The sequence below is a fragment of the Balaenoptera physalus genome, assembly GCF_965194825.1.
Source record: "Balaenoptera physalus genome assembly, chromosome: 1".
NCBI classification, from domain to species: domain Eukaryota; kingdom Metazoa; phylum Chordata; class Mammalia; order Artiodactyla; family Balaenopteridae; genus Balaenoptera; species Balaenoptera physalus.
The window spans coordinates 77,866,106-77,884,539 of record NC_138882.1 but is presented as its reverse complement, the minus strand read 5'-3'; the positions used below and the strand labels follow the sequence as shown (position 1 = coordinate 77,884,539).

The 18,434-nt window shown below is 37.2% G+C and overlaps 2 protein-coding genes and 1 pseudogene across 9 annotated transcripts in view; 2 read left to right on the top strand and 1 right to left on the bottom strand.

Moving 5' to 3' along the window:
- The window catches only part of LOC309637452 (uncharacterized protein), a gene marked incomplete at its 5' end in the record, with an annotated part of 279,570 nt that overhangs the window by 57,587 nt on the left and 203,549 nt on the right, over positions 1-18,434 (bottom strand). The window lies entirely within an intron of this gene.
- ATF6 (activating transcription factor 6) overlaps positions 1-18,434 on the top strand; it is a 226,037-nt gene that overhangs the window by 125,960 nt on the left and 81,643 nt on the right. The window lies entirely within an intron of this gene.
- LOC309637161 (proteasome activator complex subunit 3 pseudogene) lies at positions 3,362-16,688 on the top strand (annotated as a pseudogene). Its single transcript has one exon. The product of its transcript is annotated as a proteasome activator complex subunit 3 pseudogene (transcript).

Below are 18,434 nucleotides of genomic sequence, written 5' to 3'. Positions count from 1 at the left end.
AAAATTAATAATAAAATAATCTGAATTCAGATTATAAAATAGTTCAAGTCTATTCTGATGAAACAGCTTCACTTAAGACTGAGGCTTTGGGGTCAGCTTTTTAGCTATACAGTTTATCTTATTTTTTTTAGTAAAATATGTAAGAATATGTATTATTATACCATACAAAAAGAAGTGGTCAACCTAATTTCTGTGCATATATGATTGCTGATTTTTTTGAAAACTGTTATCCTCCTAGGATTATTTTACCAACTGTGTGTTCAGCTTAGATTCAGGAGAATACAGTATCTCCTTAAGCAAAATACTTATTAGAACCAAAACAAGTCCAGACTCAATTGTTTTTATCTATATTTTTTTGATTTTACTGCAATTTGGTATAGTTGACATTAGTTGAAAATAGAAAGATAAGAAGGCATAATTTCTATCTATCAAAATGTGAATCTCAATTTCATTTTGAAACAAACACTTGTATTTTAAGAAGGTGAATGGAAGTGATAAATAGCAAAATCCAATTTTTTTTAAAACAAGTAATGTCTCCTTTATTGCTCTTTGAGAGAAAACATAAGTATGAGATATCTTCATAATATAAAAGGTCTTTTTCTTCAAACTTTTAAGGATTGATTTTATTATTCAAAAAACTTTATTCATGCTAAGTTGTGACTGTCTATTTGAATAATTGCTTTACTTTTATAATTAAAAAAAGTTTTTCAAAATGCAGTTATCCTCAAAGAATTATTATTTAATCAAGAGATTTAAACAATTTTGCTGTCATTCATCCAACAAAATATTTATTGAGTAGCCATTATGTTTCAGGCTATCCTCATTGCAGAGAATCCAATAAATAAAACAAAATAGCCCTTGCTTTTATGTTCTAAAGATGGACACAACAAATGTACAACTAAATATGTAATAGAATATCAGTTTGTGATAAGGGCTAAGAAGGAAAATAAAAATGAGAGGACAGAGAGTAATTTTATTTTATTTTATTTTTATTTTATTTTTTTTAATTTAATTTTTTTTATACAGCAGGTTCTTATTAGTCATCCATTTTATACACATCAGTGCATACATGTCAATCCCAGTCTCCCAATTCATCCCACCACCACCCCCACCCCACCACGGCTTTCCCCCCTTGGTGTCCATATGTTTGTTCTCTACATCTGTGTTTCAATTTCTGCCCTGAAAACCGGTTCATCTGTACCATTTTTCTAGGTTCCATGTATATGTGTTAATATGTGATATTTGTTTTTCTGACTTACTTCATTCTGTATGACAGTCTCTAGATTCATCCATGTCTCTACAAATGACCCACTTTTGTTCCTTTTTATGACTGAGTAATGTTCCACTGTATATATGTACCACATCTTCTATATCCATTCATCTGTCAGTGGGCATTTAGGTTGCTTCCATGACCTGGCTATCGTAAATAGTGCTGCAATGAACATTGGGGTGCATGTGTCTTTTTGCATTATGGTTTTCTCTGGGTATATGCCCAGTAGTGGGATTGCTGGGTCATATGGTAATTCTATTTTTAGTTTTTTAAGGAACCTCCATACAGTTCTCCATAGTGGTTGTATCAATTTACATTCCCACCAACAGTGCAAGAGGGTTCCCTTTTCTCCACACCCTCTCCAGCATTTGTTGTTTGTAGATTTTCTGATGTTGTCCATTCTCACTGGTGTGAGGTGATACCTCATTGTAGTTTTGATTTGCATTTCTCTAATAATTAGTGATGTTGAGCAGCTTTCCATGTGCTTCTTGGCCATCTGTATGTCTTCTTTGGAGAAATGTCTATTTAGGTCTTCTGCCCATTTTTGCATTTGGTTGTTTTTTTTTTAAATATTGAGCTGCATGAGCTGTTCATATATTTTGGAGATTAATCCTGGGTCCGTTGATTCGTTTGAAAATATTTTCTCCCATTCTGAGGGTTGTCTTTTCGTCTTGTTTATGGTTTCCTTTGCTGTGCAAAAGCTTTTAAGTGTCATTAGGTCCCATTTGTTTATTTTTGTTTTTATTTCCATTACTTTAGGAGGTGGATCAAAAAAGATCTTGCTGTGATTTATGTCAAAGAGTGTTCTTCCTATGTTTTCCTCTAAGAGTTTTATAGTGTCCAGTCTTACATTTAGGTCTCTAATCCATTTTGAGTTTATTTTTGTGTATGGTGTTAGGGAGTATTCTAATTTCATTCTTTTACATGTAGCTGTCTAGTTTTCCCAGCACCACTTATTGAAGAGACTGTCTTTTCTCCATTGTATATCTTTGCCTCCTTTGTCATAGATTAGTTGACCATAGGTGCGTGGGTTTATCTCTGGGCTTTCTCTCCTGTTCCATTGATCTATATTTCTGTTTTTGTGCCAGTACCATATTGTCTTGATTACTGTAGCTTTGTAGTATAGTCTGAAGTCACAGAGTCTGATTCCTCCAGCTCCGTTTTCTTCCCTCAAGACTGCTTTGGCTATTCGGGGTCTTTTGTGTCTCCATACAAATTTTAAGATTTTTTGTTCTATTTCTATAAAAAATGCCATTGGTAATTTGATAGGGATTGCATTGAATCTGTAGATTGCTTTGGGTAGTATAGTCATTTTCACAATGTTGATTCTTCCAATCCAGGAACATGGTATATCTCTCCATCTGTTTGTATCATCTTTAATTTCTTTTATCAGTGTCTTATAGTTTTCTGCATACAGGTGTTTTGTCTCTTCAGGTAGGTTTATTCCTAGGTATTTTATTCTTTTTGTTGCAGTGGTAAATGGGAGTGTCTCCTTAATTTCTGTTTCAGATTTTTCATCATTAGTGTATAGGAATGCAAGAGATTTCTGTGCATTAATTTTGTATCCTGCAACTTTACCAAATTCATTGATTAGCTCTAGTAGTTTTCTGGTGGCATCTTTAGGATTCTCTATGTATAGTATCATGTCATCTGCAAACAGTGACAGTTTTACTTCTTCTTTTCCAATTTGTATTCCTTTTATTTCTTTTTCTTCTCTGATTGCTGTGGCTAGGACTTCCAAAACTATGTTGAATAATAGTGGCGAGTATGGACATCCTTGTCTTGTTCCTGATCTTAGTGGAAATGCTTTCAGTTTTTCACTATTAAGAATGATGTTTGCTGTGGGTTTGTCATATATGGCCTTTATTATGTTGAGGTGGGTTCCCTCTAAGCCCACTTTCTAGAGAGTTTTTATCATAAATGGGTGTTGAATTTTGTCAAAAGCTTTTTCTGCATCTATTGAGATGATCATATGGTTTTTATTCTTCAGTTTGTTAATATGGTGTATCACATTGATTTGCGTATATTGAAGAATCCTTGCATCCCTGGGATAAATCCCACTTGATCATGATATATGATCCTTTTAATGTGTTGTTGGATTCTGTTTGCTAGTATTTTGTTGAGGATGTTTGCATCTATAGTCATCAGTGATATTGGTCTGTAATTTTCTTTTTTTGTGGTATCTTTGTCTGGTTTTGGTATCAGGGTGATGGTGGCCTCATAGAATGAGTTTGGGAGTGTTCCTTCCTCTGCAATTTTTTGGAAGAGTTTGAGAAGGATGGGTGTTAGCTCTTCTCTAAATGTTTGATAGAATTCTCCTGTGAAGCCATCTGGTCCTGGACTTTTGTTTGTTGGAAGATTTTTAATCACAGTTTCAATTTCATTACTTGTGATTGGTCTGTTCATATTTTCTATTTCTTCCTGGTTCAGTCTTAGAAGGTTATACCTTTCTAAGAATTTGTCCATTTCTTCCAGATTGTCCATTTTATTGGCATAGAGTTGCTTGTAGTAGTCTCTTAGGATGCTATGTATTTCTGTGGTGTCTGTTGTAACTTCTCCTTTTTCATTTCTAATTTTATTGATTTGAGTCCTCTCCCTCTTTTTCTTGATGAGTCTGGCTAATGGTTTATCCATTTTGTTTATCTTCTCAAAGAACCAGCTTTTAGTTTTATTGATCTTTGGTGTTGTTTCCTTCATTTCTTTTTCATTTATTTCTGCTCTGATCTTTATGATTTCTTTCCTTCTGCTAACTTTGGGTTTTGTTTGTTCTTCTTTCTCTAGTTCCTTGAGGTGTAAGGTTAGATTGTTTATTTGAGATTTTTCTTGTTTCTTGAGGTAGGCTTGTATATATAAACTTCCTTCTTAGAACTGCTTTTGCTTCATCCCATAGGTTTTGGATCGTCGTGTTTTCATTGTCATTTGTGTCTAGGTATTTTGTGATTTCCTCTTTGATTTCTTCAGTGATCTCTTGGTTATTTAGTAACTTATTGTTTATCCTCCATGTGTTTGTGCTTTTTACGTTGTTTTCCCTGTAATTCATTTCTAATCTCATAGCATTGTGGTCAGAAAAGATGCTTGATATGATTTCAGTTTTCTTAAATTTACTGAGGCTTGATTTGTGACCCAAGTTGTGATCTATCCTGGAGAATGTTCTGTGCGCACTTGAGAAGAAAGTGTAACCAGCTGTTTTTGGATGGAATGTCCTATAAATATCAATTAAATCTATCTGGTCTATTGTGTCATTTAAAGCTTGTTTCCTTATTAATTTTCTGTTTGGATGATCTGTCCATTGGTGTAAGTGAGGTGTTAAGGTCCCACACTATTAGTGTGTTACTGTCGATTTCCTCTTTTATAGCTGTTAGCAGTTGCCTTATGTATTGAGGTGCTCCTATGTTGGGTGCATGTGTATTTATAATTGTTATATCTTCTTCTTGGATTGATCCCTTGATCATTATGTAGTGTCCTTCTTTGTCTCTTTTAACATTCTTTATTTTAAAGTCTATTTTATCTGATATAAGTATTGCTACTCCAGCTTTCTTTTGATTTCCATTTGCATGGAATATCTTTTTCCATCCCCTCACTTTCAGACTGAATGTGTCCCTAGGTCTATATATGGGTCTTGTTTTAGTATCCATTCAGCAAGCCTGTGTCTTTTGGTTGGAGCATTTAATCCATTCACGTTTAAGGTAATTATCAATATGTATGTTCCTATGACCATTTTCTTAATTGTTTTGGGTTTGTTTTTGTAGGTCCTTTTCTTCTCTTGTGTTTCCCACTTAGAGAAGTTCCTTTAACATTTGTTGTAGAGCTGGTTTGGTGGTGCTGAATTCTCTTAGCTTTTGCTTGTCTGTAAAGCTTTTTATTTCTCCATCGAGTCTGAATGAGATCCTTGCTGGGTAGAGTAATCTTGGTTGTAGGTTCTCCCTTTCATCACTTTAAGTATATCATGCCACTCCCTTCTGGCTTGTAGAGTTTCTGCTGAGAAATCAGCTGTTAACCTTATGGGAGTTCCCTTGTATGTTATTTGTCATTTTTCCCTTGCTGCTTTCAATAATTTTTATTTGCCTTTAATTTTTGCCAGTTTGATTACTATGTGTCTCGGTGTGTTTCTCCTTGGGTTTATCCTGTATGGGACTCTCTGTGCTTCCTGGACTTGGGTGGCTATTTCCTTTCCCATGTTAGGGAAGTGTTCGACTATAATCTCTTCAAATATTTTCTCGGGTCCTTTCTCTCTCTCTTCTCCTTCTGGGACCCCTATAATGCGGATGTTGTTGCATTTAATGTTGTCCCAGAGGTGTCTTAGGTCTTCATTTCTTTCCATTCTTTTTTCTTTATTCTGTTCCGTGGCAGTGAATTCCACCATTCTGTGTTCCAGGTCACTTATCCGTTCTTCTGCTTCAGTTATTCTGCTATTGATTCCTTCTAGTGTATTTTTCATTTCAGTTATTGTATTTTTCATCTCTGTTTGTTTGTTCTGTAATTCTTCTAGATCTTTGTTAAACATTTCTTGCATCTTCTCGATATTTGCCTCCATTCTTTTTCCGAGGTCCTGGATCATCTTCACTATCATTATTCTGAATTTTTTTTCTGGAAGGTTTCCTATCTCTACTTCATTTAATTGTTTTTCTGGGGTTTTATCTTGTTCCTTCCTCTGGTACATAGCCCTCTGCCTTTTCATCTTGTCTGTCTTTCTGTGAATGTCAGTAATTTTAAATGAATACAGAGACAGTACATTTTTTCAGGTGGAAGCATATAAATTCTTTGGCTTGTTTTTTTAAAATTTACTTTTGACTATTTCTGCTGGTGAAAATTATTTAGAGAAATTAGAAACTCACTGTACATATTTTGTATACTAACTTAATGTAGCCCTAACTGGTGAATTTAGCATTTATAAATGGAAGTGTCTATGGAGGAATAAAATCTTTAGTTAACCACTATTTTACATTTAGCAGTAAAGTCTGCAGCTCATGAAGTCTGTAATTCTGGAGTGGTTTCCGCTTGCACCAGCCCCTGGGGAGTCTGTTGATACAGCACTGAATTACAGATTATTATTCAGCTGTAGAAGTTTTATGCTTAGGCATTTTCTTACATCTTCCTCTCTCAGTCAGTGAGATCTTGTATTTTTGCCAAATAAAACAAATCCCATACTAATAAGAAGCTATAAATAAGCAGTAGGAGCATGAGTCAGAGCCAGCACCACCCTTATTTCTTGTGTGTGTACCTCTCTGGTACTCCCTGATATGTTCACTTTGCACAAACATGTAGTAATGCATAACTACTGTTCTGCAGACCAACTCCAGTTATTTAAGTGAGTGCTCTTTTTCAGAACTAAGCAATACTGTGACTGGTAGAATTCTGGAATATTACCAGAGTCAAAAGCAGAATGTGAAACTCTGCATGCTGTTGATGGGAGAAAAAAAGAAATATATTTCCTACTTTTCCTATAAATCCCTAAAGAGTTCAGCCCAGAAGACTGCTGTTAAATCTAGCAACTTTTCAGGGGAAATAAGAAAAAGATAAGTTGCTTGAGAGTCCCATCTCTTCTGCTAGTCAGGTCCTGTCTGATAAATTTTATCCTATTTCTTTCATTAATTCATTTATTCAGTAAATATTCATTGAACACTTATTGTTACCTGGCACACTGCTACCAAAGAACATATAAAAATGAAAAAACTAAAATGCTTGTCCTCAAGGAATTTATTATGGTAGAGAAAAGTGACTTGTGAATCCAAAATTACAACACTGTGATAGGAACTGTAAAAGAGATTTATGCAGAATACTTTGAGATACAAATAAAACTACTACCATTTATGAAGAATTTAGTGTCCTAGCTGTTTTATGTAAGTTATTTCATTTAATCCTTTCAACAGCTTTATGAGGTAGATATTATTATGCTGTTTAACTTGTGCCAGGAGCACTAACTTCATCTAGGAAGGGAGAAGGTGGTATTAGGGAAGGTTTTTTCCGAAACAGTTCTTGAGTTGATTACAGCAGGATGAATTGGTAGGATAGAGAGCGGGAGGAAGATGATACAATGGGCATTTTATGCAGAGAGAGGTGAATATGTAAACCATAGGACATGTGAGAGTACTGTTGTTGGAATGTAGAGTAGTTTCTGGGAAATAAAAGATGGCAGGATCCAGATCATGAAAGAACTTGTGGACTATGCTTAAGGAATTTGGTCCTTACACTGTAGAAGATAGAAATATGATCAAAAACGCATTTCAGGAAGAGAGCTCTGGAATTGTTTGCACAAGGCATTATAAGAGGGGTTTTACTTTTAAAGGAAGAAATTCTCTGCCAGCACTGACTTATGTTTATTAAGTACATATAAACACAAAACTTGAAACATCTTCTACTTTTAGTTTGCAACTACAAAACCAAAATAATATAATTATATAATATAAATGTTATTTATGTAAATATATAAATTAAATATAAATAATATTACAAAGATAAAATACAAATCAACAACTTGAATTTATGTAATAGACCATGTTTTTGTGTCGCTACTGATAAGTGAAGGTGATACTGACTCTCACGGTGCAAGTCTTTTCAATTAATTAAACATTTCCATATTATTGAGTACTCTGTGATAACTTAATTCTCCCTCCAGTTTTCTCTATTTGAACCACTAAGAAAACCTTTGTTCTATCTGATTTACAGTTATTTGGGAAAAGGAGAAAAAGGATAATCATACCTAATAGGCTCCTCTCTCATCAGTTAAGGTAGATGTACTTCGTGCTATCACAATCATAAAAATGTAATCGCTGGCCCAAATTGCATGTCAATTATAATATGACCCAGAATATGCTTACATCAATTAATGAATCATCAAAATGAAGACACACAAAAATTATAGGAAACCGATGGACTTCAATTTGAAAAATGCTGAACTAGAAGATTCATTGTTCATCCAGTACATTATTGATCCAGGGATTTTGTAAACAAGGAAGCTATCAGTGACTTGGGTAGAGAGTCATTGGCCAAAGCATCTTAAAAAGTCAGGAATCTAGGACCTAGAGATCAGTGGTTTTTTTGTTAAAATCAGTGATCTTAAGGACCCTTGACAGTAGACATCACTGTTTCCAAACTATCCCAATTATGTAATTTGTAAGATAAAATAATGTGAACTTGATGAAGACATGGCTTTTGCCAGAAGGGGTTCTATTCAGAAATGCACTTTTCAGCCAAGGTAGCCAGTAAAACTTTGTGCTTGCTTCACCTATGACCTCTGTGATATGGTCTCTAAATACTGATGATCTCAGAAATTCCAGCCGTTAAAGAAAGATACTTATATTCAACTGTGTAGTGCAATTAGTCACTACTGCTAAATAACAAGATAGTGAACAAGAAAATTGTATCTTGGTTTGTCTAGAATACACAGTTCTACTCCATTTCAAAGAGTGAAGGGAGATTTTGGACTGTTGATAGACTTTCCTTCAATAACAGCTAACATTTATTGAGCAATTAACATGTTTGAGGCACTGTGCTAAACTCTTTACATGTATTAACTAATTTAATCCTCAAAACAACTTTTATAGGTATTATTATAATGCTTATTTTATAGATGAAGAAAATAAAGCACAGAGAGATTAGATAACTTAGCCAGGGTCACATGGGTAGTAAGTAGCAAAGCTAGGATTTGAACATGACTAACTTCGTAACTTTAACCACAATGCTATATTGCCAACTCCTCTTCATTTAGAGCCATGCTCATGTTAGATGTGGAGGCTGATTCTGACAAAAGGGCACTGCAGTGAGTACCTCTACATCGTTTATTTCTGTACCTTTATGTGCAGCAATCTAGGAGGAAGAATGAAGGAAGAGGACGTGATGTATTTGTCAGCCCTAGAAATTGCTCATTTGGGGGTCTAGGTAACATAAGATCCACTGCAACCCAGAGATGAAAAATTTTATAAATATAAGGGGATAAATATTACCATCCACCAGAGCCTTAAGATTATCTAGATTTAGCACCATTGATTATATTTCTCCTAACTTTTATAGATAGAAAGAAATCAGTGGGAAAAACAGCTTATTTTGAATGATTAAATTTTAATCCATATCTCAAGCTTACAGTTATCTCCAATAGTTGACACAACAGTTGCTTAGAATAGTTCTGTAAATGGAACCCATACACAGGACCACAGAATCCCTTCTTCACAGGGCATAGTTTCAGAGTTGGAGGATATTTAAAGGATAAACCAATCCATAAATCTGTAGGCATTCCTAAAAGAAGAGTAGGGTGTCAGTTATTGGCATCAGTACATAATGAACCCTGCTGGGCTGTGGAGAAAGGAGAAACTGACCTGAACAAGACAATACTCCACACAGCTGTCCCTGGCCTTCCTCCACCTGTTAGCACTCAGTGTTAATTTCATGGGTCAAATCAAGGCATGCAAGTGCATTAAATAATTTTTAGAAACAACCACTGATTGCTGATGATTGATGGGGGTAGAAAAATTAGGAGCTGTTACTTTCCTACCAACTGCTATCTCATTAACAAGGACAGGAAACATTACGAAAAAATAAAACTCTTACGTCCCACTAGAAAAAAGAGCAGCTGAATCCCCCAAAGGATTTTATATTTTATCATTAGACAACTAAAGAAAATAATTTCATATAAATGGCTACATTAATCACTGTCATAATTTAAGTAGAAAGAAACTTCCCTACTTCTTTAAAAGAGCAACTAGAAATGTTTTCTGTTTGAAAACAGAGTAAACATTTGTTAAACCATATATACCACTGAGGGTGTTTTTGGTATAAGAGGGAATTTCCATGCTGGCGCCATCGTAATCTTTTATAGCCAAAGTTATGAAGAAAATCAACATATGGGAAATTGTGGTCATGTTTTAAGATTTGCTTTTTCTTTTCTGTTTGATAGCCCAATCTAAATTTCCATAAAGTTGAATGTAAATATGTGTGTGTAAAAATGTATATCTAATTCACCTCTTAGGAGAGATTTAATATAAGTATAAATAGAAATTATCTACCTAAGCCCCCCAAAAAATTACATAGTATTGAATTCTGCCTTTTCTCATCTATCCACATCTAAAACGATCACTACATACTGTTAATTTTACTTCTGAGATATTCTTTTTTTTTTTTCCTAAGATATTCTTGATGCTTCTCTTTCAACCCCATCACCACCACTTAAAATGAGGCATACTTTCTCATTTGGATTATGGCACAGTCTCTCTTCCTTTAGTTTCTTCTTCAAATTCACCTCCACCATTGAAATCATACATCTGTGTGTATTTTTTCCCTGCCTAAATGTCCTTCATTGGCTTTTATTAAATCCAGGTTCCTAAAGCATGGCAAATAGGGCCCTGCCTCCATGAGCTGGTCCTTGCTTACTTCTCCTGCCTCATTTCCTGCCACTTCCCTTATATCTTAAGATCCAACTTACCAGTAATCCCCCATTACCTCCCTCACATACATACACACCTTTATCTCCCCTGCCCCACCTCTGAACATATAATTACTGTCACCACAACCTTCTTTGTCATTCCTGAGAGACTTGAATTGATCTGAACACAGAAACCATCTTTGAATTTTCAACTCCTGACTGGGGCTGAACAACTTAATTGCTAGTTTGTTAGTGTAGGTATCTTAATATCTTACATGTGTAGTTGAAGCTATGATGAGCTTCCCAGATCCCTCCTCAGGACTAAAGTTTTTATTTCCCAATTGCTAAAAGTCTTGCTACCAAAGAGCCCTCTTCAGGAACTGCTTTGACCCCACCTCAGGACAACTCTGAAGGGCATTTCCCAGTTCCCCATGGGGTCAGTTGAGGCCTTGAGATTGCATCGAAATCCAACTTCTCCCTGTTCTGTCTCTTTCTTTCCGCAGGTGTTTATCTTAAGAGCACTCTCTAATAAACCTCCTGTAAGCAACTTCTCTGCTTGCTGGGGAACCCAACCTGTAACATGTTTGTCTTGTTGATTTTTTTTCCCTTTCAGTTCTAGATTTTGTGAAGTTATAGTTAGCTAAAATCTTACTAAGTCAGGATCATTTCATCAGACATGTATTGAGCACCTGCTCCATGCCAGCTGCAAAAGAAATGAATTAAGACTTGGCCCCTGCCTTGAAGGAGTTTACAGTATGACTGAGGTGACAATTACATTTGAAACCATACTATAGCATCTTTAGAAAAATCCTTTTTTTAACTATACTTCAATAATTTTAGAATAAAAGTCACAAAGGCATGGATTTTGCTCTGTGGTACTGCAGAGGACAAAAGGAAAATATTTCAGGGAAAGGAAAATGAATATAAATAAATAGGGTGAAAGTTTAGAAGTTTACAGAATTTGTCTCTATGATTCTGGAAACCTTTAAGGAAAAGGTAGTTTTTTCATTTTTTATTTTGAAATAAGTTTGAACTTACAGAGAAGTTAGAAGAATAATACTGAATTCTCATACACTCTTTATACAGATTCATCAATTTTTACCATTTCTCCACATGATTTAGCATTCTCATTCTCTACACACACACACACACACACTTTTTCTGAACCATCTGAGAATAGATTAAATATATCATGTCACTTTATCCCTTAATACTGTAGTGTGTACTTCCTAAAAACAAGGACATAACCTCTGCAACAACCATACGCTTATCAAATTCAGGAAGTTTGACTGTGTTACGTTAATTTACAGTCCAGATTCAATTGTTAATTATTCCCCAAAAGATGAATTTTAAGAAGAGTCATATAACTTAACATTTGTAATTTAAACTAAAAATTGTATGAAGTAAGCCATAGAAGATCTCAGAAGTCTACTAACTTGATTGAAATACAATAGTGAAGTGAACTCACTTCTGACTTTCTAAGAGGAAAGCATGGATAGGCCCAGGTTACATGTAAAGGTGTGACTTGAGGCTCTCCAGAAGTGAGCCTTGCTCTGGAGAGCCCATTTTGTGAGATGCCTTTCAAAAGAGATCGTGTTTGCTGGATCCAGGGATTGTGGACTTCCTTGAACTCCTATGTAAAGCGCACCGACTTGTCATTGCCTGGTCTTCACAGCTTAAGTTTAACGATGTTCTTGAAAGTGGCTTCCCGCCAGCCAGGCCAGTAGGTAGGGGAGGCGCAGCTCAGATAACTAGATCCAGCTGGGTCCCCTAACACGTGGTCTTCGGTGCTCTAGCGGCAAGGCACTCGAAGCCTAGGCTGGTCTCACGAAGCCTGTCTGCCGGCCTCTTGGCCAGGGCGCCGTCCGGAGGGCGTGGTCAGCGTGTGGCTCCCGCTTTCTCCGCGCGCCGGCCCGCAGGGACCTCCGGGACGTCTTTTCGCCCTGGCAGGGCCTGGTCTGTTGGGAGTTGGTGGTGGCGGCGGAAGCGCAAACCCAGCCTGCGGGGGAGGGAGGAACTCAGGCCGTGTCCGCCCCAACACTCGACGACCCTGGAGGTCATGGCTTCCCCGCTGAAGCTGGAGCAGGACGTGCAGGGGAAAGTAGATTCATTTCGGGCCCGCATCGCCCAGGAGGCCGAGGATCTGGTGTCCACCTTCTTCCCTCAGAAGCTGTCAGAGCTGGATAGTTGGGTTCAGGAGCTCCGCCTGCAAGACCTATCCATAATACGTTCGGTGCCAGCCCCAGAGACCCCCGTCTCCCCAGACACTGCGGGGGATGGGCCCAACCGGGATCGGCTGCCTCTGCAGACCCAGTCCTCCATCAAAGTACTAGCACTGCCAGGCGGCGAGGGGCAGCTTCTGCGAAGCAACCAGCATCTGGTGGAGCTGATTCAGCACGTAAAACCCGAGCTCGAGCTGCTGAGAGAGAAATGCAACACCGTGCGGATGTGGGTGCAGCTGCTCCTCCCAAAGGCGGAGGACGGCAACAACTTCGGAGTGTCTATCCAGGAAGACACCGCGGACCAGCTGTGGACCGTGGAGAGAGAGCACAGCAGCCTCCTATCTACGCCGCTTCTCCACCTATTACAACACCCAGGCCAAGTTGGTATCCAAGACAGTGAAATACCCCCAGGTGGAAGATTATCGCCGCACTGTAGCCGAGGTCAACGAAAAGGAGTACCAGAGTGTGCGCCAGATCCTGCTCCATGTACGGAACCAGTATGCCACCTTGCATGATGTAACCCTCAAAAACATTGAGAAGATCGAGACCCCTCGGAGCACCAACACCGACAACCTATACCGAGGACCTTTCTCCACCCCACTTTCCTTCAGGAGTTGGCTGAGCTGTTCAGGCAGCTGGAAGGCTGGTTCTTGATGACTCTACAGGTGATGAAACGACTGGAAATGTGCGTTACTCTTTAGTGACAGTTTCGTATAGCTTATCCTCATACTGAATCCTCTTTTGGTGTGATTTTTATTTGATTTTTCTTCCAGGAGAGAGAATGGGAAGAAGCCATCTGGTAGAAGGTAGTAGGGTTGGACAGGGAGAAAGGACTGCCATTTTTAAAAGTAGCTTTGTAGATGAATGTTGGCCAAGGTTTCTTTTTTTATGGCATTGGTGACATTGAATGGTTTCAGGGATTAATTTAAAAAACCCTAAAGTTTAAAAGAAAGTTAAATGAAGGTTTTCCTAAGGTTCCACTCTATGTTACTTTGTTCAAACGTCAGAAATTCTCCATTTATACCATCATTTCTTTTTTGCAAGAAAAGGAGTTTAAAGGGATGTGTTTAGGTCATTGTATGCTTTCAATTTAACAGATTGAAATAAAACTTGGTTTTACCGTATTTTGATGGCCTAAGTGTGCTTATCTGAACTTTAATTTTCAGATGTATAGTTTCCCTTCGCCTCAGCTGGACTCGTACCCTTGATATTTTTCAACTCTGATGCGTAAGAAAAATGAGCACGTAAGGAGCCATAGGTCTTAACTGTTCTAAAGAAATGGACATCCATACCTCCCTTAGAATGAAGAGAAATCTGTGACAGCGGCTTCCTTGCACAACCTTCTACCATCTCAGTGTCTTCTACTTTCCTTTTACACACAATTTAGAATTTCTTCTATGTATCCATTTATCTCTTAAGCCCCTGCCAAGTCCTTCAAGCTTTATATCACATTTTTTTCTTAACCAGTTTTCATCTCCGTTCCCCTTTTGTCTCTTAAGATATTTCTTATAGGCTCTCATAAGAGTTTTCCTCTCAAATTATATGGGTCATTTAAAAAATCTAAATACTCTAAAATGTGACTGGGTTTTTTCCTCCTGACTGCTTTTGCTGCCTGGTTGAGGGGAAACTGTTGTCGTCTTCTCAATAGTGATCTATACTGTTGGTATATTTCAAGTCCAGCATTTTCAGATTTCATTTGCAGGTAAGATAAATTACTGTATCCCGAGTCACCTTCTGCATCAGAGAATTTCTTGTGACATGATATGATGAATCATTCTTCCGTAGTGGTTTTTGTTCAAAATCTTATCTTTTTTGATGATGAAGATACTTCAGCCAGCTGAAGTGTATTTATTGAAACATTTCTTTTTTCAGTTTTAGTATTATTTGAGGATCTTCATCACTCAAAAACACCACCTGTGGAACTTACATAATACACACTTAGAAAAAGTGAGAGCGGGAGCCTTCTTATAGATAGGAATGAGATTATCCCTGTGTACAAGTGACAGCTTCATCTCTTTTTCCTATGCAACTAACTGCGCCCTGAATCCTTATAATATTTTCAAGACTGTATACATACGTAAGTTGTGAGCTTAATGTATTTTTATAGTAGTATTTTCATGCAATAAATTATTTCTCAAATGAGTTATTGGTAGGGAAATTATGAGGAATTAAATTTATTTTTTGTGAGAAATGAGAATGTTATTTCCCATTGAAATTTCTTTTCCACATAATGTAAGACCCTCTGAAACTAGGTAACTATATAAGTCAGAGTCCAGAATCTATTACTGAAACTTACATAATTCTACCTTTTTTCCCCCTTTGTGCAATATCTTTGTAGGAATATATTTCTTGCTACAAATGAAACTACCTTCAGATCTTGCTTTAGATAGGGTCAAAACATGATTATTTTGTCTACTCTTTTAATTGATCCTAATCATCCCTCCCCTCTCCCCTTTCCCCATTTAATGAGCGAAATCACTTTTGAATGAGACTATTTAGGAGTTTCTTTTCAACAATGCGTTTTGGTTGCCAAGGGTGAAAACCAGCACAAACCTTTATTATACAGACTTGACTCTAAAAGCTGCTATGAAAGCATTTCCTATTTAACAGCAAGAATTGTTTAAGATGAAAGCAGAGATGTTTTCTTTTGCATCTTTTTTTTTTTAATTAATTAATTTATTTTTGGCTGTGTTGGGTCTTCGTTTCTGTGCGAGGGCTTTCTCTAGTTGCGGCAAGCGGGGGCCCCTCTTCATCGCGGTGCGCAGGCCTCTCACTATCGCGGCCTCTCTTATTGCGGAGCACAGGCTCCAGACGCGCAGGCTCAGTAGTTGTGGCGCACGGGCTTAGTTGCTCCGTGGCATGTGGGCTCTTCCCGGACCAGGGCTCGAACCCGTGTCCCCTGCATTGGCAGGCGGATTCTCAACCACTGCACCACCAGGGAAGCCCCTTTTACATCTTTTTTTAAAAAAAGAAATATTTCTTAGTCTGACCACATCACATTTCTAGCGGGTGGTTTTTTTGTTTTTCTAGGGTGGATAGTGATGCCCATTAAGTTTTTTCTGAGGTGGTGTCTACCACCTGAGTCTACCCAGAAAGTGCCTAATGATTTTTGGCTTTTCTTTTGCTTTTTCATTTTCCTTACCTGTTTGACCTGAAGGAGTAAAACAACTGTTTCTTCATGAGTGAAGTGAATTAGAGATAAAATTCTGTTTCAATCACCTTTTTAAAAATTTTTACTTACAGTTATATCTGTATAACTTATAACCTTATAACTGGGCCTGTCCTTACTAAAATGAATATGACTTTGTGTCTATTCTGACCTATATAGATTAGAAAAAATTTGTAACTGGTTTAGTGGAAGCTTTATTTTCAAAGTGAACTTCTAAAAAATGATGCCACGGTAAAACAAGTTTATTCTTTCATTGAACTTCTGAAAAGCCTGAATCTTTCACATTGCACCTTATAAAACAACAAAAGATATTGTCTAATAGAAAGACTTTTGTTTGCATTTAACATTCTTCCTCAAGAGTTCTCTTGGGCTTCCCTGATGGCGCAGTGGTTGAGAATCTGCCTGTCAGTGCAGGGGACACGGGTTCAAGCCCTGGTCTGGGAAGATCCGACATGCCGCGGAGCAACTAGGCCCGTGAGCCACAATTACTGAGCCTGCGGGTCTGGAGCCTGTGCTCCGCAACGGGAGAGGCCGCGATAGTGAGAGGCCCGCGCACCGTGATGAAGAGTGGCCCCCACTTGCTGCAACTAGAGAAAGCCCTCACGCAGAAACGGAGACCTAACACAGCCATAAATAAATAAATAAAAATTAAAAAAAAAAAAAGAGTTCTTTTTATTTTCCTTGTAAGGTATTAAATCTGATTCAGATAAGTGCCAGGAATCCTACATCAGTTCATATCATTTGACAGGCATTTAATTGCATGCCAGTGTGTAGTGGACGATGTAAGGGAAGTCCAATTGTTGCTTGTTTTTCAACCATAGTTAATCATCTAAGGTTTAAAATATCTGTTCCATATATAATACAACCATCATCTTTTGCTTGTTCCTTATACTCTTAAGCTGTCAAACCCTATGCCAGATTGAAATAAATTGTCTCTAATACCCAAACATGTCTTTTACTAAAAAAATATGCCTGTCCTTTGTAGTTGAGGAATTCTGGTATTTGCATTTTATTCCCTGTTCTAACACTATATCAAAATTGGAGCTGGATTGCTTTTATAAAGTCCCTACTTCTGCAAAAATCAAGTCCTTTATTATTTCCCCTTCTTGCAAATGGTTGCAAAAGCTTTTATAATAATAAACCTATTATAGGAACTGGTGTCAAAACATGGTATCCAATATGAATCATTTGCTAATTGTTAGCACTTAAAGCCCCTTTTAATTCCTTTTTAAAAGTCAGCTGAATTGAGAAAGAATGTGTGTAATGATGTTTTGTTCTTAGGAAATGGTTTGAAAAAATCATTTGAAATTAAATAATTTTAGTTTTAAGTTCTTTTTGTGACTCATGAAAACTACTAACTCAGATTTGATTGGAAATTCTAAAATTGGTAGATCTGGTTTTTAGAACTGAGTGAAATACCTTTCTTAAGCCATATAAATGATATAGAAGAGGTTTAATTTTAAAGTTCTTAAACTTTGGAGCTTAGAGGGTTTTTTAAAATTATTGAATTGTTTATAAATTCTTTGGTTAGAGGCAACATTTTTTTTTTTTTAAGAAAACTTGTTTTGTAGTTTTCAACATACAAGTCCTGTACGTGTTTTGCTAGGTTTATACCTAAAGTCTTTTTTTTTTTTTTTTTTTGAGCAATTGCACATGGTATTGTATTGTTTTTTTTTTAAAGATTGATTGATTGATTGATTGATTGATTGCTGTGTTGGGTCTTCGTTTCTGTGCTAGGGCTTTCTCCAGTTGCGGCAAGCGGGGGCCACTCCTCATCGGTGCGCGCGGGCCTCTCACTATCGCGGCCCCTCCTGCCGCGGAGCACAGGCTCCAGATGCGCAGGCTCAGCTGCTGTGGTGCTTAGCTGCTCCACGGCACATGGGATCCTCCCAGACCAGGGCTCAAACCCATATCCCCTGCATCGGCAGGCGGACTCTCAACCACTGCGCCACCAGGGAAGCCCTAGAGGCAACATTTTTTTATAGTCTTTTTGAGGTTTTCATATTTCTACAGAACTCTTACCAAATGACCTCAGCCATTAATAGATAACTATGCTATCAATTTAAAATGTTTTTTCAATTTCAAAAGGACTATCTCAATGCTCAGAAATTTGAAGAACCGGGAGAAATCATCCATAACCCACTAGTTTAACAAAATTACTGAAACGTATTTGTGGGTTTCATTTATTTTAAAGAATACATACATGTCTTTATATTATTGCAACAAAGATTATACATACTTCTGTAGCAGATAAGCATTTATATATAAACCCAGTTTTACTAATTAGAATTTCATTTGGCCGATATCCCCAGATCCAGATAGCAATAAACCCCATTTCATTTTGTCTTTCAAGGATTCTTAAGGCTCTGTTACCTAACTGTGAGAATGATATTCATCTAGGGCAGGGGTTTTGAGTAG